Raw genomic sequence first — 22,786 nt, 5'->3', positions numbered from 1 at the left:
GACATTCAAACCTTCTTGTAGCCGAAAACCTCCACTCCCTCTTTTGATCATACTTTGTCGGGCATTCGCACCTTTTCTTACCCGCTTTTTACAAACTATGCTCGGACATTCAAACCTTCTTGTAGCCAAACACATCCACTCCTGCTTTTGTTGATGTATGGTTGGGCATTCGAACCTACTTGTTGCCCGCTTTTCATTAATTATGGGTGGACATTCACACCTTGTCGCAGCCAAACACCTCCGCTCCCTGTTTTGATCATGTATGGTTGGACATTCGCACCTTTTCTCACCCGTTTTTTGCAAACTATGGTCGGTCATTCACAGCTTCCTCTCCACCATACTTGTATGGTGGGATATTAACACCCACTTGCATCCGAAGATCTCCGCCCTCACTTTTGTTGATATTTAGTCGGTCATTCACACCTTACCCGTTTTCTTGCCGCCAAACACCTCTGATCTCACTTTTGATGATGTAAGATTGGGCATTCAGACCTTGCTTTTCCTGCTTTTCACCAACTATAGATGGACATTCACACCTTCTTGCAGCCGAACACTTCCGCTCCACCTTTTAGGTTTCTATCACACCTTTTTTTTCACCGCATTTTATAGATTATGGTCGGAAATTCTCAACCACTCATCCGAAGACCTCTCCTCCCGCTTTTGTTAATATATTTCAACTTTAGTCAGACATTCACACCTACTTGCAGCCGAACACCACCTCTCTAGCTTTTGATGATGTATGGTCCGGCATTCTTACCGTTTCTAACACATTTTTCAGCAATTATGGTAGGACATTCACACCTTCTTGCAGCTGAACACCTCCTCTCCCACTTATGATCATGTGCGGATTGATTTTCGAAAATTTTCTTTCATGTTTTCTAGCAATTAATGATGGACATTTAGACCTTCTTGCAGCTGAACACCTCCGCTCCCGCTTTTGATCATACATTGTCAGGCATTCGCACCTTGTCTTACCCGCTTTTTACAAACTTTAGTCAAACATTCACACCTTTTTGCAGCCGAACACAGTTTTTTGCAGCCGAATTTGGGCATTCGAACCTTTTCATACCCACTTTTTACCAAATATGGTCGGACATTCACACAGTCTTACAGCGGAACACCTCCGCTCCCTCTTTTGATGGTGTATGTTCGGGCATTCGAACCTTTTCTTACCCGCTTTTGACAAACTATGCTCAGACATACAAACCTTCTTGTAGCCGAACACATCCACTCCTGCTTTTGATGATGTATGGTTGGGCATTCGAACCTACTTGTTGCCCGCTTTTCATTAATTATGGGTGGACATTCACACCTTGTCGCAGCCAAACACCTCCGCTCCCTGTTTTGATCATGTATGGTTGGACATTCGCACCTTTTCTCACCCGCTTTTTGCAAACTATGGTCGGCCATTCACAGCTTCCTCTCCACCATACTTGTATGGTGGGATATTCACACCCACTTGCATCCGAAGACCTCCGCCCTCACTTTTGTTGATATTTAGTCGGTCATTCGTACCTTACCCGCTTTTGGCAAACTATCGCCTTCTTGCAGCCAAAAACCTCTGATCTCGCTTTTGATGATGTAAGGTTGGGCATTCAGACCTTGCTTCACCTGCTTTTCACCAAATATAGTCAGACATTCACACCTTCTTGCAGCCGAACACTTCCGCTCCACCTTTTAGTTTTCTCTGGGGCATTCACACCTTTTTTTTCAACGCATTTTATAAAAACACCACAGGAACACCGTATTGAGGCTTTGTTCTGACCGCTCATTCGGTTCGCGTTTCTTTCAAGCAATTCTCCTGGTTAGCCCGCACTCGGCTCGCTCCCAGAGCCGTGTTAAAGTCTACTTCGCATTCACTCTCTTTTCTCAGCAGACTAAAATAAACTTCCATCCTGCACCGCTGTTTGCTTTTTCACAAGAGCAGAGGAGAGCGCACCGTTCCCAGCGGCACTGCAGTACCGGGTCGATGCTTGGAGTGAACGGAGCAAGCTCCTTTTTCAAATCCTATTGATAAAAATCCATTTAATATGTAGTCCTTGCATAGACATATCACATATTAAACTGATAAAAACAGATACTACACTTGATCTTAGCCAAAAGGCCGAGAAGCGATATCTGTCCACTGGTTCACGTCCGAGGGCCCTTCCTGGCACAATGCGCACTTGTAGCGGTGTTCTTTTTATGGCCATAGTGTCACTTTGCACCTCCACCCACCCGCTGCACTGAGCACTCTTCAACCCTTTTAAATGGTATAACTTTACACTACCGCACGCTCCAGCGAGCACCATTCAAGCAACAACTTTGCACTCCAGCTTTGAACATCGGCACAGTCGCAACAAGTAAGGCGACTCTACTCAGAGAAGTCACTCTGCACAGTAACAAGATTTCTTTTGCACAGACAGAAAGGGCTTCACCCGCAAAGGTAAAGCCTGCCAAAAATAGAAACAACTCATTAGTGCTGCTCAACGTTGTACTTTGCAGTAAAAGAAAGAGCAAATCTAAAGTTTCAGGAATCCGAGAATAAGCTTACTTTCTTCTTTCTTCTTCACGATTTTGGATTTTGCTATAAAATGAATTCCTTCACTCAAACTAAATTAAAACTGCTAAACCGCTAATCTGTTAAATGCAAGGCAGATGTCAAATTCACCGAAATAGGATCTAAGGGTATTTGGCCAATCGAGCTGTAGCAGCTTCGGTAAAAGAGTATAAGTTGAAGAGTTTGTGAATAAAGGTGTGCGCACACATAGTGAGTTGTAGGAAAATAGGCAGGGAGCAATGCCGGCTGGGGTATATGTTCTTGTATGTTGTCTGACTGTTTGATTTGAATATGTTGTGTAAGTGTCCTGTTGAATGTTACATGTTTGGGCTTTGACACGCTTCACTGTGGTTGTTAACTGTGTGGTGTGTCCTGAAATGTTATATGTTTGGGCTGTGTGACATGCTTAATGCTTTTCAGTAGCAACCCACTTATTCATATATAGCAACTGACAACATAAGAAGTCCGGACATCTTTGATAGTAGTTGTAGAAGTATCCTTATTGATAATAGATAAACTAATTCATAGTGATAGAACAGTAGATGAAGAGGTGCCTGCACATGTCTCATGAAAATAAAATGGGTGTATGATTGCTGACGGCAGAGCAATACTGCCAAACTTATGAGTTCTTGTGGCAAACTTGATTCAGTGTCTTGACGTGTATACGCTGTTTCGCTGACTTGTCACAAGAAACAAAGTGTGTTTGATAAGATCCGACCATTTTATTACGGGAGGATCAGTATGTATGGATTCTGATGTGACTGATAAACCCATTCGTATCTTAAGCATAATCTAATACGTGAGACAACGCCCTGGCACACAATCAAAAAAAAAAAAAGAGAGCGGTTTTGTGTCCCCACAGTCCATAATGTAGAAAAGAGAGAAAAAAGCCTTTCTGATTTGGTGTGTGTGCTCACAGTGCAGAGTGTAGAGAAAAGAGAGAAAAGAAAGCCGTTTTGGTGTCACGGGAGTTGTGACTTAAACACACACATTTCTGAATTGAGAAAGGAAATTATTTTAGAGGAAGCACTAGAGTTTAGATCCCACATTTGTTGATAGGCATTCATTTAATTTTTCTTTTAATCAGTTTTAAAGTGAATACTAACTGAGAAATGAAAAAGGTGAAGAGTTTAGAAGCTTGGTTCAAGAGCAAAACTTGGTTTATGATCAGCTGAGTCTCTAAACAGAACAGCAAAGGGCTTCATCGAACATTTAAAAAAGATTCAGATTGTTAGAATATCCAGAATTTATAGAAATGGTGGTGATTACTCTTATTTTCTAGAATGGAAATAACTGCACCATGTCTGTTTTATGAATTTAAGGGGCTAAAAAGTTTTGTTCTCGTTTTTCTATGATTAACCGAATGTATGTGAGAGTCCAAACAGACAGAAGGGTTACGGCCGAGCGCTGGACCTTCCAAAAAAGATGAGACAGGCTGGACCCGTGCCATACTAGTTAAGACCTGCCTGTGGATAACAGGTTCTTTAAACTCTCACAAACTCACACACGTTCGCACACATACACCCATACACACACACATTCTTGAACTTGCTGCAAGATTAAACCTTTGCATTAACTGACTCCAGCAACTCTGAGTCTCATTGAGAGACTTTTCTCAACAATTGGGTCCTCAAACCAGATCTCAACGTTTTTTCCGCTGTCCAGGGTCGGAGCTGAAACCGTGCACGGGGGAGTCCAGTACTCCTAATGAAAGACCCCCTGCTGAATTGCGGTAATTAGGGGCCAGTGTCCACTGAAAGGGGGAAAAAGGGACGAGATCGTACTTTTGAATCAATGGCCAGAAGCCATTGGCAGTGCAGGCATCAACAATAATGGTGTTATTTCACCCATTAACACTTAAGGTACCTCATGCAGTGGCTGTGATATGGTTACTTAACAAAATATCTTTACCAGACATCTCTCCTACATAACAGTTCTTCTTTCACAGCCACACCTTGTTGTCGAGAGATGTGCTACACTTAATCCATCCACACTGCTACCTACCCCACAGATGGAAAGCCTCATGATTGCATGTCAGAAATAACCATCAGTGTTTTACCCAGGCCAGACTTAACTGATATACGTTATGAAAATGCAGAAATAACTATATTTATTCAACAGGTCAAGCAAAAAACCCTGATGGCACAAATGCTACAGGATTTACAGTATTAACAAAAACTGAAGTTTTCTTAAAACAACCACTACCAAAAAATTACTCTGTTCAAGCGGTAGAATTGGTAGCTTTAACTGAAGCTTGTAAATTAAATAACAAAAAGGTTGTTAACGTTTACACTGACAGTCAGTATGCTAAGTGTGACCAAATTTCATCTGCAGAGGCAAAAGTTTGCAAAGCATGGAGATCTGTGAGGGAGTCTTCTGCCTGCAAAGAGAGGGAAGCGAAAACAGGAAAAGATTTAGCTGCTTGCTTAGCTGCAGCATCAGCTCTGGCATTGCCACAAGCAACAGGATCGTCTGAGTTAGTGTGAGCCGCACACTTACAGATCGAGATTGCTGTAGGCAAAAGGATCGCATCAAGAAGATCAGAAACCTGCTTGGAGTTCAGAATAGTTTTACCATCTGATTTAAGGAAATGCCTGTGTTTCCACAGCGCACCAAAGTCATGAACAACACCAAAAGCATATCTGGAATCTGTGTAAATAGTGACTTACCAGCTGCCAACTTACAAGCTTCAGTAAGTGCAATAAGCTCAGTAGTTTGAGCAGAGAAATGTTTAGGAAGAGAACCAGACAACAAAGTGTCATGTGAAGAACATACTGCAAACCAAACACAGTTAGTACCTGTGGCTGGATCACGCAAAGCTGATCCATCTACAAAAAGAATCATGTCAGAGTTTGGAAGAGGAGTCTCTAAAAGATCAGGTCGGGGTGTACAAACTTGTTCCAAAACAGCTTCACAGTCATGAGGCTCCCCATCCTCAGGAGTTGGAAGCAAAGTAGCAGGATTCAGAACAGTACAACGTTTAACAGTGACATTTGGCATATCACAGAGGTGTATCTGAGCCAACGAGCAGTTGAAAGATGTGAAGTTTTCTGCTCGAGAAGAATAATGGCAACAGCATGAGGAACCAAAACAGTCAAATTAGCGTAGCCCACAATATCTTGGGAGGCCAGGACAGCTTTCTCTGCAGCTGCAACAGCACGAAGACAACCAGGCAGGCCTGCAGCCACAGAGTCCAGTTTTGCTGAGAAATGAGCCACTGGCCTTTGCCTGCCCCATGTTCCTGCATAAGAACAGATGTCATACAACCATGCTTCTCATCAACTGCCTGTATGAAAGGTTTATGAGGATCTGGAATGCCAAGTGTTGGTGCTGTTTGAAGAGCCAGCTTAAGCTGACTAAAGGCTGATTCAGCCTCAGGAGTCCATGGAACACGATCAGCTGACTGGAGGCCTTTACCATGGATAAGAGCACCTAAGAGAGCTTCGAGAAAAGAGTAGTTAGGAATAAAGTTCCTGCAGTAAGATGTTATACCTAAGAATGACATAAGCTGTTTTTTAGTAACCGGTTTAGGAATGATCTGAACTGCAGCAACACGTTTAGGAGAAAGTGAGCGCCCATCCTTAGAAATCACATGACCCAAAAAGGTGACTTCGTCCTGTACAAACTGTAAATTAGAAAGGCTGGCTTTATGGCCATAAGAAGGAAGATGTTTCAACAGATTCACTGTCTTTTTCACACTGTTGTTTAGATGGACTACATAAAAGGATGTCATCCACATACTGCAAAAGAGCAGAGCCTGTGGTTGATTGAAGTTAATCCAGACTAGCTTTGAGGGCAGCATTGTAAATAGTGGGACTTTCACAGTACCCCTGGCATAACCGGGTAAAAGTCCAAGATCTCCCTTCAAACTAAAAAGCAAACCAAAATGGGCTATCAGGGTGCACTGGCGACAAGTCAACCACTGAGAAAAACTGTGCATCTGATGTAATTTGAGACAAAATAGTGTGTGGGTTGGGCACAGTAGGAGCATGTGGCTGAACTGCAGCATTCACCGCTTGGAGGTCCTGTACAAAACGCCATTCATCTGGCTGGCCAGCATCTTTAATCTTTTTAACAGGAAACAATGGAGTAAGCACAGGTGAATTTTCAAAAGGAACAATAACGCCTGTTTTCTGAAAAGATTGAAAAACAGGTTTAATCCCTTTAATTGCTTCAGGCTTAAAAGGGTATTGTTTTTTACATGGACAAAAGTCTGACTTAGGGGTGACAATTACTGGTTCACAGCCTTTTATCAACCCCACATCATATTTGCTCTTAGCCCAAAGATCATTGGGCACTTCAGCCAACATGGGTATCGAAGACAAATCTGTTTCAGATAAAAAACATGCTTCAAAATGTGATTCTGTGGTAGGAATTAAGTCCACAGTTCTTTGACAATGCATTGTACTCAAAAATGTTTTTTTGTACGCTGACAATCGTTCAGAAAACATCAAATTTGGATCAGCAGGTGAAACGGTCCACTCCATTTCTCTCTGACATGTAGCAACAAATTCTCCCACACCTTGTCACTGCCAGTGTGTACGTTTGGCCAAGGAAATGTGAGGGCGAGTACCACAAACAAATCGAAGTGCTCTGGAGTGAGCGACACAGCCAATAAAGTAGGCGCACATATTTTTTCACTTCTTCTCATAGTCATTGTCAGGCCCCAAAGAAATGTGTGATGTGCAGTGCAAATCAGTAGGTTGCATGAAATCAGAAAGGGGTGAAACTAACGCTTTTGCTTCTTCCACTAGTTGTTGTGAAAAAGGAGAGCTGGGAAGTTTCCACTCATAAGCATATGTAAGTGCCGATGAATCAAACTGCACTGCTGTGAAAACTTTGTCAGACTGTAACATAACCTTAACACCCTCTGGTGTAGAAGTTAAAATAATGCCTAATTTACACATGAGATCACAGCCCATCAGGTTAATGGGACACAACTCTGATAACAAAAATGAGTGTTTGAAGGAGAGCTCATCGGGAGTGACAACACGCAATGGGCATTGTCATTTTCTCCTTCACAACCTGGCCTGATGCAGACATAGAGTAAACGTGGTTTCCACTTAACTTTGGAGGACAATCAAACTCCCCTGACGTCACTACAGATGAACATAATTTCCTATATTCTGAGAGAAATATCTTTGCTCTAGGACGGAAATAGCATGCAAAACTTTACTACGTGAATCACAGTCGGCAAGCGTTTCTTCACTACACAGAGCAGGAAAAATGTGTGAGTGTGTTTATGCTATCACCCATTAGTGGAGGCTCCGCTGCCGCGTGACGTCCAGAACCTGCCTCCCACCCTCAGTCAGCCTTTTGCCCAATTTCATCACTTTTCAGCTGTGGACAGTCCTTCTTCCAGTGTCCAGTCTGGCCACAGTAAAAACAAATATTCGGATCATAGCTCTGGCGTGGCCCATTTCGACCTCCTCTCCCACACGTCCACGTCTTCGACTTCGGCCTCGTCCTCTGTTTACACACACTGCGTAATACATGGTCATGGCTGCCAAATGCAGCTCCTTTTCACACTTGTCCCTTTTGGTTGTCTTACGCGTCTCAACTTGGTTATGAGCATGGCGAGCATATCGGCGAACGTCAGCCAAACGAGGACCCTCACACCATCCCACGTAAATGTTCTTTACTTCAGTGGCGACATCTGGCATGAGGCCTTTAATTATTGCATCGCAAACTGTGGCCTTCTCTCAGCCAAACACCTCTGATCTCGCTTTTCATGATGTAAGTTCCTGCGTATGCTGCCGCTTACCTGGATGACGTCATCATCCATAGCAACAGCTGGGCGGAGCATGTTCAGCAGATGGCGGCAGTGCTGGAGTCACGGGGCTCACGGCCAAACCAAAGAAGTGTGCAGTTGGATGGAGGGAGGTACGGTATCTGGGGTACCACTTGGGCGGCGGACAGGTGCGTCCACAGGTAGACAAGACAGCAGCGATTGCAGCCTGCCCAAAACCTAAGACCAAGAAAGAGGTGAGGCGGTTTTTGGGGCTGGCCGGATATTACCGGCGATTTATTCCCAACTTCGCGGAGCTGACCAGCCCTTTGACCAACCTTACCCGAAAAGGTGCCTCTGATCCGGTCCGGTGGACGAAGCAGTGCCAGGTGTCACTTGAGAGGGTAAAGCAGACCCTCTGTGGGGAGCCTCTTCTCCACACACCTAACTCCTCTCTCCCATTTGTCCTGCAGACTGATGCATCGGGAAGGGGGTTGGGGGCTGTTCTGTCCCAGCAGGTGCGGGGCGTTGACCACCCAGTGCTTTACATCAGCCAGAAACTATCCGAGAGGGAGACCAGATACAACACGGTGGAGAGGGAGTGCCTGGCCATCCGGTGGGTGGTCGGCGCTCTGCGGTATTACTTGCTGGGGCGCCCATTCACCCTTTGCTCGGACCTTGCTCCCCTCCAGTGGCTCCACCGAATGAAAAATGTCAATGCACGGATCACCCGCTGGTATCTGGCACTACAGCCTTTTAAATTCAAAGTGGTCCATAGGCCGGGGGCACAGATGGCTGTGGCCGACTTCCTTTACAGCTCGCATGGCGAGGTGTGTGTGTGTGTGTGTGTGTGTGTGTGTGGGGGGGGGGTTAGGCCGGACCGCTCCCCGGCCAAGGTCAGGCGGTGGAGGTATGTGGAGGGGGCGTGGTGCATCAGCTGCAGGAGAGAGCTGTGGAGAGAGCTCTGGGGAGCAGGACTAGGTGAGTGATTAGTACACCGGCAGTCACTTGTCTAATCACTCTCCTCTTTAAAAAACTCAGAGCTGTAAGGAGGATTGAAGTGGAGTCGGCAGCACGAACCGGGAGGGAAGGCCTGCGAACGACTCCACATTCATGAAAAAGGGTTAAATAAACTATACGTTGAACCGTCCTCTGTCTCTGAGTCTCTCTGAAAGAACCCGCAGTGGCAACAGGCCGCCTCAATGTGGAATTATTAAAGACAGTAAAGGACGATCTCTCTCGTTGGAAGTCCTTACCTATATCACTTATGGGGAGAGTTACAACCATTAAAATGATGATACTACCAAAAGTTAACTATCTGTTCTCAATGATCCCCATAAAACCAACTGCTACTTGGTTTAAGTCACTAGATTCATGCATCTCTAAATTTCTGTGGAAAAACAAACCACCACGTATTAGTTTAAAAACCCTACAGAAGACCAAGGACAGGGTGGATTAGATTTACCTAATTTTCAGCACTATTCCTTAGCCAATAGGTTACAGTATATATCAAAATGGTTTAAACCTAGCCCAATAGATGAACATGGATAAGTATAGAACAAGCATTGTGTGATAATCTGGAAATCTCTGACCTGCCACTTATTAGTCAAATAGTGAAAAATCACAAATGTTTCAAAAGCATTAACATCAGCACCTCTCTGACAGCCTGGTGGGAATTTCTTAAAATAACAAAGTCTTCACTTGTCCCGTGTAAGCTTACACCCATCTGGAACAATCCTGACATCCTGCAAAACAAAAAAATGCTAAACTTTACTCTGTGGAAGATCAAAGGAATCAAACATCTGGAACATATAATGGACATTTTATTTCATTTGATGAGCTCATATCACAACATGAGATAGGCAGCAATAAATTCCTAGAATATCAACAACTTAAGTCTATAATAACAAAGAAATATATCCTCCACCAACCAGACTTACAACTCCCGATTAGGGTAGCAGAATTTCTAAGCATCTGCACCCCTAAACTACTATCAAAAATATATAAATTATTGTCTAAGATAGATGACACAATGTCTCTACCGTCCTCAAAATGGGAGGCAGATTTATCCATCAGTTCTAGTCATAGCTTCTGGCCACAAATATGTTTGAACACCTTCACAATGACTCGAAATCCTAATTTACAGCTCATACAATACAAAATTCTTCATAGAACACACTATACAGGACAAAGGATGTTCAGGATGGGTCTAACACACTCAAACATCTGCTCACATTGCACAGATAACACACCTGATGATTATGCACACGCTTTGTGGTTTTGTGCGCCTGTCCAGAAGTTCTGGCTTGAAGTCTGTGCGGACCTATCAACATGGCTAAAGTGTAGCATTCCTGCATGCCCCACACTGTGCATACTGGGTGACTTAGACAACATCAACGTGGAATTTAGCTTAGCACACATGATCCTCACAGTGTTATGTATAGCAAAGAAAACTATTCTCATGAACTGGAAAGCGAAGAACAATCTGTGTATTAACCAGTTTAGAAATTTTCTTTTAGATTATATTAGCATGGAAACAATGTCTGCTTCCTCAAAACATCAATTGGCTGAATTTAATTCTCTCTGGTCCCCTCTGATTAGCTTGATCACATAGTGTTGGTGGTGGGTTGATGTCCCGTCGCTCTGGGCGGTTGGGTGTGTGCTGGGGGGGGGCTGTGTGGCTTCGGGCGTCTGGTGGTCTCTCGGGTCGTGGGGACCGGGTTGGTCATTGCTGGGGGGGACTGTGTGTCGGGCTTGGAGGGCAGTTTTGGGGGCTTGCGGGTGGGGCTGTCTTGCGGTGTGGGGCGGGGTCCCTTAGGGGCCTTGGGGTGGTGGCTGCTGGCTCTGTACCGGGTGACGGGGCCGCTCTGGCGTGGGTGGTGGAGCTGGGCCTGGACCTGGTGGCTTGCCGCTGCCTTGTGCCCGGGGCGGGGCCCTGCCTGTGCCTGGGGGGTCTGGGTTGCCCTGGACATGCCACAGTATGCGTGGGTTGGTGCAGGTCCTGGTGCCGGCCTTGTTGCTCTGGGAACTCCAAGGTGTCCGCAGGTGGTTGTTTTTTTTAGGGTGTTGGGGCGTGCGGTGAGGAGGAGGGGGTCTGTATGGGGGTGGGCTTTTCCCCTGTTGGGGGGGGCCTGGGGGGGCCTGGGTGATGGTGGGTCTCAGGCCCGGGCTGCTGCGACTGGTGTAACCGGGTGATTTGTTTGTTTGTTTGTTTGATTTTTGTTGTTGTTTGTTTGTTTTTGTAGAGGTCCTCTGGGGTGGGGTTGGGTTGAGTGGGGTGGGGCGGGATGGGTTCCTTCTGGGGGTACAGTAGCTCCCGGAATATGGTGACTGCAGGCCCCGAGCCTGGTGGACATCAGGCCCTCCTGCCCTGTGTTGGGTCCCAGGTAGCGGGGATGCCTATTGCAGCCAGTCTCTGGCTGCCCTCTCCGGGGTGGGAGGGACCAGGAGGATGAATTATTTATTCTGCTAGTTTATATATTGTAAACATAAACAATAAACAATTATAAAACTTCCCTTGGCAAAGCAAATCTGTTTGGCATAAAGGTATTCAGACTACAATTCTGCTGCCATAATGCACAATTCCGGATTTTGATATAAAATGAATTCCTTCACTCAAACCAAGTTAAAACTGCATTTTCCTTCATATTTATCCATGTCTAAATAGCTTTGAACAAAAAAGAACGTTGTACTTTGCAGGATAGGAAACAACAACACTAAACCTTTAGGAATCCGAGAATAAGCTTATTTTTACGAGTTCTACACAATTTCGGATTTTGATATAAAATGAATTCCTTCACTCAAACTAAGTTAAAACTTCTTTGTCCTTCATATTTATCCATGTCCAAATAGCTTTAAACAAAAAAGAACGTTGTACTTTGCAGGATAGGAGAGAACAACACTAAACCTTTTCAGGAATCCGAGAATAAGCGTAGTTTCACGAGTTCTACACAATTCCGGATTTTGATATAAAATTAATTCCTTCACTCAAACCAAGTTGTGATATGTCTATGCAAGGACCACATATTAAATGGATTTGTATCAATAGGAGTTGAAAAAGGAGCTTGCTCCGTTCACTCCAAGCATCGACCCGGTACTGCAGTGCCGCTGGGAACGGTGCGCTCTCCTCTGCTCTTGTGAAAAAGCAAACAGCGGTGCAGGATGGAAGTTTCAGGGACCCCAAGATGAAACTTTCTTTTAGTCTGCTGAGAAAAGAGAGTGAATGCGAAGTAGACTTTAACACGGCTCTGGGAGCGAGCCGAGTGCGGGCTAACCAGGAGAATTGCTTGAAAGAAATGCGACACCGAATGAGCGGTCAGAACAAAGCCTCAATACGGTGTTCCTGTGGTGTTTTTATAAAATGCTGTGAAAATAAAGGTGTGAATGCCCCATAGAAAACTAAAAGGTGGAGCGGAAGTGTTCGGCTGCAAGAAGGTGTGAATGTCCGACTATATTTGGTGAAAAGCAGGTGAAGCAAGGTCTGAATGCCCAACCTTACATCATCAAAAGCGAGATCAGAGGTTTTTGGCTGCAAGAAGGCCATAGTTTGCCAAAAGCGGGTAAGGTGCGAATGACCGACTAAATATCAAGTAAAAGTGAAGTAAAATATAAATAAAAGTGGGGGCGGAGGTCTTCGGATGCAAGTGGGTGTGAATATCCCACCATACAAGTATGGTGGAGAGGAAGCTGTGAATGGCCGACCATAGTTTGCAAAAAGCGGGTGAGAAAAGGTGCGAATGTCCAACCATACATGATCAAAACAGGGAGCGGAGGTGTTTGGGTGCGACAAGGTGTGAATGTCCACCCATAATTAATGAAAAGCGGGCAACAAGTAGGTTCGAATGCCATACCATACATCATCAAAAGCAGGAGTGGATGTGTTCGGCTACAAGAAGCTGTGAATGTCCAGCCATAATTACTCAAAAACGGGTAAGAAAAGGTAGTATTGCCAGACCATAAATGATCAAAACAGGGAGCGGAGGTGTTCCGCTGTAAGAAGGTGTGAATGTCCGACCATAATTGGTAAAAAGCGGGTAAGAAAAGGTTAAAATACCCGACTGTACACAATATATAGCGGGAGCGGAGTTGTTTGGCTACTAAAAGGTGTGAAAGTCCGACCATGGTTTGTAAAAAGCGGGTAAGAAAAGGTGCGAATGCCGGACAATGTATGATCAAAAGAGGGAACGGAGGTTTTCGGCTGCAAGAAGGTCTAAATGTCCAACCATAATTTGTAAAAACCGGGGAAGAAAAGGCTCGGAAGCCCGACTATACACCATCAAAAGCGGGAGCGGAGGTGTTCAGCTGCAAGAAGGTCTGAATGTCCATCAATAATTGCTAGAAAACATGAAAAAAAATGTTCGAATATCCAACCGCACATGATCATAAGTGGGAGAGGAGGTGTTCAGCTTCAAGAAGGTGTGAAAGTCCACCCATAATTCTTCAAAAATGGGTAAAAAAAAAGGTGCGAATGCCCAACCATACATCATCAAAAGCAGGACTGGATGTGTTCGGTTACAAGAAGGTTTGAATGTCCGAGCATAGTTTGTAAAAAAAATTTCCAGTTCACTCCATTAAATGCTTTTTCTGCATCTAGAGAGTCGATTGTGGTTTCCAAGTTGTTGATGGTAGAATAGTCTATGAGATTAATGATCCGGTTTGTGAACGAACTGTTGTGCCTACTGCTCTTCAGCCTGTCAAATGAAACGTAGAATTTAAAACGTGACAAATGAACGAAGACCCAAGGAGTTGAGTCGTAAACTAATCAATACTGTTTCCTGTGCGAGGACCTGTCAGTCGAGGAGTTGAGTCATGAACGAATCAATACTGTTTCCTGTCCTGCTGACTGAGCTTATGAAGCTGCCGCCTGCCATGTGGTGAGGAAGGGTACTGCATGAAAATTAACGAATCACTCACTGAGACAACTCGTTACTCCCGAGTCATATAAAAAATTTGTTCATGTCGAACGAATTGCTCACGAACGACACATCACTATCTATTTGACGAGTTATGCATGAATTCGGATTTTGCAATAAAATTAATTCCTTCTCTCAAACCAAGTTCAAACTGCTTTGTCCTTCATATTTATCTACTTCTAATCTAGTTTCAACAATAAACAACCCCACATCATATTTGCTCTTCGCCCAAAGATCATTGGGCACTTCAGCCAACATGGGTATCGAAGACAAATCTTTTTCAGATTAAAAACATGCTTCAAAATGTGATTCTGTGGTAGGAATTAATTCCACAGTTCTTTGACAATGCATTGTACTCAAAAATATTTTTTTGTATGCTGACAATCGTTCAGAAAACATAAAATTTGGATCAGCAGGTGAAACGGTCCAATCCGTTTCTTTCTGACATGTAGCAACAAACTCTCCCACACCTTGTCAATGCCAGTGTGTAGGTTTGGCCAAGGAAATGTGAGGGCGAGTACCACAAACATTAAAAAAATCGAATTGCTCTGGAGTGAGCGACACAGCCAATAAAGTAGGCGCACATATTTTTTCACTTCTTCTCATAGTCATTGTCAGGCCCCAAAGAAATGTGTGATCTTCAGTGCAAATCAGCAGGTTGCATGAAATCAGAAAGGGGTGAAACTAACGCTTTTGCTTCTTCCACTAGTTGTTGTGAAAAAGGAGAACTGGGAAGTTTCCACTCATAAGCATATGTAAGTGCAGATGAATCAAACTGCACTGCTGTGAAAACTTTGTCAGACTGTAACATAACGTTAATACCCTCTGGTGTAGAAGTTAAAATAATGCCTAATTTACACATGAGATCACAGCCCATTAGGTTAATGGGACACAACTCCGATAACAAAAATGAGTGTTTGAAGGAGAGCCCATCGGGAGTGACACACGCAATGGGCGATATCATTTTCTCCTTCACAACCTGGCCTGATGCAGACATAGAGTAAACGTGGTTTCCACTTAACTTTGGAGGACAATCAAACTCCCCTGACGTCACTACTGATGAACATGTTCCTATATTCTGAGAGAAATATCTTTGCTCTAGGACGGAACTAGCATGCAAAACTTTACTACGTGAATCACAGTCGGCAAGCGTTTCTTCACTACACAGAGCAGGAAAAATGTGTGAGTGTGTTTGTGCTATCACCCATTAGTGGAGGCTCCGCTGCCGCGTGACGTCCAGAACCTGCCTCCCACCCTCAGTCAGCCTTTGGCCAAATTTCATCACTTTTCAGCTGTGGACAGTCCTTCTTCCAGTGTCCAGTCTGGCCACAGTAAAAACAAATATTCGGATCATAGCTCTGGCGTGGCCCATTTCGACCTCCTCTCTCACACGTCCACGTCTTCGACTTCGGCCTCGTGCTCTGTTTACACCAACTGCGTAATACATGGTCATGGCTGCCAAATGCAGCTCCTTTTCACACTTGTCCCTTTTGGTTGTCTTACGCGTCTCAACTTGGTTCTGAGCATGGCGAGCATATCGGCGAACGTCAGCCAAACGAGGACCCTCATACCATCCCACGTAAATGTTCTTTACTTCAGTGGCGACATCTGGCATGAGGCCTTTAATTATTGCATCGCAAACTGTGGCCTTCTCTCAGCCAAACACCTCTGATCTCGCTTTTCATGATGTAAGGTTGGGCATGCAGACCTTGCTTCACCTGCTTTTCACTAAATATAGTCGGACATTCACACCTTCTTGCAGCCGAACACTTCCGCTCCACCTTTTAGTGTTCTATCACACCTTTTTTTTCACCGCATTTTATAGATTATGGTTGGAAATTCTAAACCACTCTCATCCGAAGACCTCTCCTCCCGCTTTTGATCATAGATTGTCAGGCATTCGCACCTTGTCTTACCCGCTTTTTACAAAATTTAGTCGAACATTCACACCTTTTTGCAGCCGAACACAGTTTTTTGCAGCCGAATTTGGGCATTCGAACCTTTTCATACCCACTTTTTACCAACTATGGTCGGACATTCACACCGTCTTACAGCGGAACACCTCCGCTCCCTCTTTTGATGGTGTATGTTCGGGCATTCGAACCTTTTCTTACCCGCTTTTTACAAACTATGCTTGGACATTCAAACCTTCTTGTAGCCGAACACATCCACTCCTGCTTTTGATGATGTATGGTTGGGCATTCGAACGTACTTGTTGCCCGCTTTTCATTAATTATGGGTGGACATTCACACCTTGTCGCAGCCAAACACCTCCGCTCCCTGTTTTGATCATGTATGGTTGGACATTCGCACCTTTTCTCACCCGCTTTTTGCAAACTATGGTCGGCCATTCACAGCTTCCTCTCCACCATACTTGTATGGTGGGATATTCACACCCACTTGCATCCGAAGACCTCCGCCCCCACTTTTGTTGATATTTAGCCGATCATTCGCACCTTACCCGCTTTTGGCAAACTATGGCCTTCTTGCAGCCAAAAACCTCTGATCTCGCTTTTGATGATGTAAGGTTGGGCATTCAGACCTTGCTTCACCTGCTTTTCACCAAATATAGTCGGACATTCACACCTTCTTGCAGCCGAACACTTCCGCTCCACCTTTTAGTTTTCTATGGGGCATTCACACCTTTTTTTACACCGCATTTTATAAAAACACCACAGGAACACCGTATTGAGGCTTTGTTCTGACCGCTCATTCGGTGTCGCGTTTCTTTCAAGCAATTCTCCTGGTTAGCCCGCACTCGGCTCGCTCCCAGAGCCGTGTTAAAGTCTGCTTCGCATTCACTCTCTTTTCTCAGCAGATTAAAGAAACTTCCATCCTGCACCGCTGTTTGCTTTTTCACAAGAGCAGAGGAGAGCGCACCGTTCCCAGCGGCACTGCAGTACCGGGTCGATGCTTGGAGTGAACGGAGCAAGCTCCTTTTTCAACTCCTATTGATAAAAATCCATTTAATATGTAGTCCTTGCATAGACATATCACATATTAAACTGATAAGTACAGATACTACACTTGATCTTAGCCAAAAGGCCGAGAAGCGATAACTGTCCACTGGTTCACGTCCGAGGGCCCTTCCTGGCACAATGCGCACTTGTAGCGGTGTTCGTTTTATGGCCATAGTATCACTTTGCACCTCCGCCCACCCGCTGCACTGAGCACTCTTCAACCCTTTTAAATGGTATAACTTTACACTACCGCACGCTCCAGCGAGCACCATTCAAGCAACATCGGCACAGTCGCAACAAGTAAGGCGACTCTACTCAGAGAAGTCACTCTGCACAGTAACAAGATTTCTTTTGCACAGACAGAAAGGGCTTCACCCGCAAAGGTAAAGCCTGCCAAAAATAGAAACAATTCATTAGTGCTGCTCGCCACGGAAGTCTTTAGTAAAAGGCGAAAGACTTGTACATTATGAAGAGAAACCAGTGTATGATTATCCATCACTGCGGGAGCAGGGCATCAGGCTAGTTGGCATAGCCACCTTCCCCATGGTGAGCTTTGCTTGGTTGAGACGCTTGCTCCCCCCCCTTGCTCCTCGGCTGACCAAGTAGGAACAATCGGGCCCTATTCGATGGCTGCCTTGTCTTTTACTCTGTGCAAAAGACAAGGCAGCCACAAACAACACGGGAACACCGTATTGAGGCTTTGATCTGACTGCTCATTCGGTGTCGCGTTTCTTTCAAGCAATTCTCCCGGTTAGCCCGCACTCGGCTCGCTCCCAGAGCCGTGTTAAAGTCTGCTTCGCATTCACTCTCTTTTATCAGCAGATTAAAAGAAAGTTTCATCTTAGGCTCCCTGAAACTTCCATCCTGCACCGCTGTTTGCTTTTTCACAAGAGCAGAGGAGACCGCACCGTTCCCAGCTGCACTGCAGTACCGGGTCGATGCTTGGAGTGAACGGAGCAAGCTCCTTTTTCAACTCCTATTGATAAAAATCCATTTAATATGTAGTCCTTGCATAGACATATCACATATTAAACTGATAAGTACAGATACTACACTTGATCTTAGCCAAAAGGCCGAGAAGCGATAACTGTCCACTGGTTCACGTCCGAGGGCCCTTCCTGGCACAATGCGCACTTGTAGCGGTGTTCGTTTTATGGCCATAGTGTCACTTTGCACCTCCGCCCACCCGCTGCACTGAGCACTCTTCAACCCTTTTAAATGGTATAACTTTACACTACCGCACGCTCCAGCGAGCACCATTCAAGCAACATCGGCACAGTCGCAACAAGTAAGGCGACTCTACTCAGAGAAGTCACTCTGCACAGTAACAAGATTTCTTTTGCACAGACAGAAAGGGCTTCACCCGCAAAGGTAAAGCCTGCCAAAAATAGAAACAATTCATTAGTGCTGCTCTCCACGGAAGTCTTTAGTAAAAGGCGAAAGACTTGTACATTATGAAGAGAAACCAGTGTATGATTATCCATCACTGCGGGAGCAGGGCATCAGGCTAGTTGGCATAGCCACCTTCCCCATGGTGAGCTTTGCTTGGTTGAGACGCTTGCTCCCCCCCCTTGCTCCTCAGCTGACCAAGTAGGAACAATCGGGCCCTATTCGATGGCTGCCTTGTCTTTTACTCTGTGCAAAAGACAAGGCAGCCACAAACAACACGGGAACACCGTATTGAGGCTTTGATCTGACTGCTCATTCGGTGTCGCGTTTCTTTCAAGCAATTCTCCCGGTTAGCCCGCACTCGGCTCGCTCCCAGAGCCGTGTTAAAGTCTGCTTCGCATTCACTCTCTTTTATCAGCAGATTAAAAGAAAGTTTCATCTTAGGCTCCCTGAAACTTCCATCCTGCACCGCTGTTTGCTTTTTCACAAGAGCAGAGGAGAGCGCACCGTTCCCAGCGGCACTGCAGTACCGGGTCGATGCTTGGAGTGAACGGAGCAAGCTCCTTTTTCAACTCCTATTGATAAAAATCCATTTAATATGTAGTCTCGCATAGAGGACATATCAGACATTAAACTGATAAGAACAGATACTACACTTGATCTTAGCCAAAAGGCCGAGAAGCGATAACTGTCCACTGGTTCACGTCCGAGGGCCCTTCCTGGCACAATGCGCACTTGTAGCGGTGTTCTTTTTATGGCCATAGTGTCACTTTGCACCTCCGCCCACCCGCTGCACTGAGCACTCTTCAGCCCTTTTAAATGGTATAACTTTACACTACCACACGCTCCAGCGAGCACCATTCAAGCAACAACTTTGCACTCCAGCTTCGAACATCGGCACAGTCGCAACAAGTAAGGCGACTCTACTCAGAGAAGTCACTCTGCACAGTAACAAGATTTCTTTTGCACAGACAGAAAGGGCTTCATCCGCAAAGGTAAAGCCTGCCAAAAATAGAAACAACTCATTAGTGCTGCTCAACGTTGTACTTTGCAGTAAAAGAAAGAGCAAATCTAAAGTTTCAGGAATCCGAGAATAAGCTTACTTTCATGAGTTCTTCACGATTTCGGATTTTGCTATAAAATGAATTCCTTCACTCAAACTAAATTAAAACTGCTAAACCGCTAATCTGTTACATACAAGGCAGATGTCAAATTCACCGAAATAGGATCTAAGGGTATTTGGCCAATCGAGCTGTAGCAGCTTCGGTAAAAGAGTATAAGTTGAAGAGTTTGTGAATAAAGGTGTGCGCACACATAGTGAGTTGTAGGAAAATAGGCAGGGAGCAATGCCGGCTGGGGTATATGTTCTTGTATGTTGTCTGACTGTTTGATTTGAATGTGTTGTGTAAGTGTCCTGAAATGTTATATGTTTGGGCTGTGTGACATGCTTAATGCTTTTCAGTAGCAACCCACTTATTCATATATAGCAACTGACAACATAAGAAGTCCGGACATACTTTGATAGTAGTTGTAGAAGGATCCTTATTGATAATAGATAAACTAATTCATAGTGATAGAACAGTAGATGAACAGGTGCCTGCACATGTCTCATGAAAATAAAATGGGTGTATGATTGCTGACGGCAGAGCAATACTGCCAAACTTATGAGTTCTTTTGGCAAACTTGATTCAGTGTCTTGACGTGTATACGCTGTTTCGCTGACTTGTCACAAGAAACAAAGTGTGTTTGATAAGATCCGACCATTTTATTACGGGAGGATCAGTATGTATGGATTCTGATGTGACTGATAAACCCATTCGTATCTTAAGCATAATCTAATACGTGAGACAACGCCCTGGCACACAATCAAAAAAAAAAAGAGAGAGAGCGGTTTTGTGTCCCCACAGTCCATAATGTAGAAAAGAGAGAAAAAAGCCTTTCTGATTTGGTGTGTGTGCTCACAGTGCAGAGTGTAGAGAAAAGAGAGAAAAGAAAGCCGTTTTGGTGTCACGGGTGTTGTGACTTACACACACACATTTCTGAATTGAGAAAGGAAATTATTTTAGAGAAAGCACTAGAGTTTAGATCCCACATTTGTTGATAGGCATTCATTTAATTTTTCTTTTAATCAGTTTTAAAGTGAATACTAACTGAGAAATGAAAAAGGTGAAGAGTTTAGAAGCTTGGTTCAAGAGCAAAACTTGGTTTATGATCAGCTGAGTCTCTAAACAGAACAGCAAAGGGCTTCATCGAACATTTAAAAAAGATTCAGATTGTTAGAATATCCAGAATTTATAGGAATGGTGGTGATTACTCTTATTTTCTAGAATGGAAATAACTGCACCATGTCTGTTTTATGAATTTAAGGGGCTAAAAAGTTTTGTTCTCGTTTTTCTATGATTAACCGAAAGTATGTGAGAGTCCAAACAGACAGAAGGGTTACGGCCGAGCGCTGGACCTTCCAAAAAAGATGAGACAGGCTGGACCTGTGCCATACTAGTTAAGACCTGCCTGTGGATAACAGGTTCATTAAACTCTCACATACACAAACTCACACACGTTCGCACACATACACCCATTCACACACACATTCTTGAACTTGCTGCAAGATTAAACATTTGCATTAACTGACTCCAGCAACTCTGAGTCTCATTGAGAGACTTTTCTCAACAATTGGGTCCTCAAACCAGATCTCAACGTTTTTTCCGCTTTCCAGGGTCGGAGCTGAAACCGTGCACGGGGGAGTCCAGTACTCCTAATGAAAGACCCCCTGCTGAATTGCGGTAATTAGGGGCAAGTGTCCACTGAAAGGGGGAAACAGGGACGAGATCGTACTTTTGAATCAATGGCCAGAAGCCATTGGCAGTGCAGGCATCAACAATAATGGTGTTATTTCACCCATTAACACTTAAGGTACCTCATGCAGTGGCTGTGATATGGTTACTTAACAAAATATCTTTAGCAGACATCTCTCCTACATAACAGTTCTTCTTTCACAGCCACACCTTGTTGTCGAGAGATGTGCTACACTTAATCCATCCACACTGCTACCTACCCCACAGATGGAAAGCCTTATGATTGCATGTCAGAAATAACCATCAGTGTTTTACCCAGGCCAGACTTAACTGATATACGTTATGAAAATGCAGAAATAACTATATTTATTCAACAGGTCAAGCAAAAAACCCTGATGGCACAAATGCTACAGGATTTGCAGTAGTAACAGAAACTGAAGTTTTCTTAAAACACCAACTACCAAAAAATTACTCTGTTCAAGCAGTCGAATTGGTAGCTTTAACTGAAGCTTGTAAATTAAATAACAAAAAGGTTGTTAACGTTTACACTGACAGTCAGTATGCCTTCTCAACTGTACATGTGTTAACACAGCATTGGAAAAACAGGTATGTTGACATCCACAGCTAAATGTATAAACTACAAATATTTTAGCATTATTAGATGTTATTCAATTGCCATCTACAATAGACTCGTATGAATGACCAGAAGGAAAACCATACTGCCAAAGAATTTGTTTAAATATGCTGCAGTATTGAGCCACGGACCATGTCATGTCTCAACAGGAGGGATGGAAGCAATAATGAACAAGGTTTTTACAGCATATGGTTTTACTAATTATTGAATTTTTTTTTTAGAATAAATAAATGAATAAAGTTTTGTCTAGCAGGTCAAATATGTGCAAAATACATTCCACAGGGCAATCTAAGACCAAAACGAAGATAATTCCCTAAGCCAGTTTATCTTTTTCAACATATTTGTTTGTATTTCATTATTTCATTATTGTGTAGATTTCATTGAACTAAATTAATGTTAAGGGAAACGATTCTGCTCAGTGACAACAGAGGTTTTTACCAAATGGTCTGAAATATTTCCATGTGCACAAGCAGATGCACTCTCAGTAGCAAAATCACGCGTAAAATAACTCATTTCTAGATTTGAAATTCCTGAAAAGATCTTCAGTGATAATTTGACACACTTTGTAAACTATGTCATCTCACTGATGGCAAAGAACTTAAAATAGATCTTAGAAACCACTGTGATATAGAAGGTTTCGCTAACACATTGGAATTGTTTTACTATTTACATATGCATGTGCAGTGAAGAATTGCTTGCTGCTGATAAATGCAAAGAAGAACAGCTTACACATAGATGCTCACATATAGGCTGCTGAATGCAATGAAGACCTGCTTATCCAGTAAAGTTCAATGTCAATGTGTAATATTCAATTAGGATTTGCAAAACA

General features: G+C 44.0%; 6 non-coding genes and 1 pseudogene across 6 annotated transcripts; 1 reads left to right on the top strand and 6 right to left on the bottom strand.

Moving 5' to 3' along the window:
• Positions 1–1,928: 1,928 nt before the first annotated feature.
• On the bottom strand, positions 1,929–2,116 carry LOC140286008 (U2 spliceosomal RNA). Its single transcript, XR_011910930.1, has one exon. It is a non-coding gene; the product is annotated as a U2 spliceosomal RNA (small nuclear RNA).
• A 10,128-nt stretch (positions 2,117–12,244) lies between these two features.
• LOC140286025 (U2 spliceosomal RNA) lies at positions 12,245–12,394 on the top strand (annotated as a pseudogene).
• Positions 12,395–17,048: 4,654 nt separating this feature from the next.
• Positions 17,049–17,236, bottom strand: LOC140286003 (U2 spliceosomal RNA). Its single transcript, XR_011910924.1, has one exon. It is a non-coding gene; the product is annotated as a U2 spliceosomal RNA (small nuclear RNA).
• Positions 17,237–17,511: 275 nt separating this feature from the next.
• LOC140286043 (U5 spliceosomal RNA) lies at positions 17,512–17,625 on the bottom strand. Its single transcript, XR_011910952.1, has one exon. It is a non-coding gene; the product is annotated as a U5 spliceosomal RNA (small nuclear RNA).
• A 411-nt stretch (positions 17,626–18,036) lies between these two features.
• LOC140286005 (U2 spliceosomal RNA) lies at positions 18,037–18,224 on the bottom strand. The gene has a single exon (XR_011910927.1). It is a non-coding gene; the product is annotated as a U2 spliceosomal RNA (small nuclear RNA).
• A 275-nt stretch (positions 18,225–18,499) lies between these two features.
• LOC140286037 (U5 spliceosomal RNA) lies at positions 18,500–18,613 on the bottom strand. Its single transcript, XR_011910946.1, has one exon. It is a non-coding gene; the product is annotated as a U5 spliceosomal RNA (small nuclear RNA).
• Positions 18,614–19,024: 411 nt separating this feature from the next.
• LOC140286029 (U2 spliceosomal RNA) lies at positions 19,025–19,214 on the bottom strand. The gene has a single exon (XR_011910939.1). It is a non-coding gene; the product is annotated as a U2 spliceosomal RNA (small nuclear RNA).
• Between the last annotated feature and the right edge of the window lie 3,572 nt (positions 19,215–22,786).

The sequence above is a fragment of the Leuresthes tenuis genome, unplaced genomic scaffold (genome assembly GCF_036924035.1).
Source record: "Leuresthes tenuis unplaced genomic scaffold, fLeuTen1.0.hap1 SCAF_69, whole genome shotgun sequence".
In the NCBI taxonomy this organism is placed as follows: Eukaryota; Metazoa; Chordata; class Actinopteri; order Atheriniformes; family Atherinopsidae; genus Leuresthes; species Leuresthes tenuis.
This window is presented reverse-complemented; position numbering and strand designations above follow the sequence as displayed.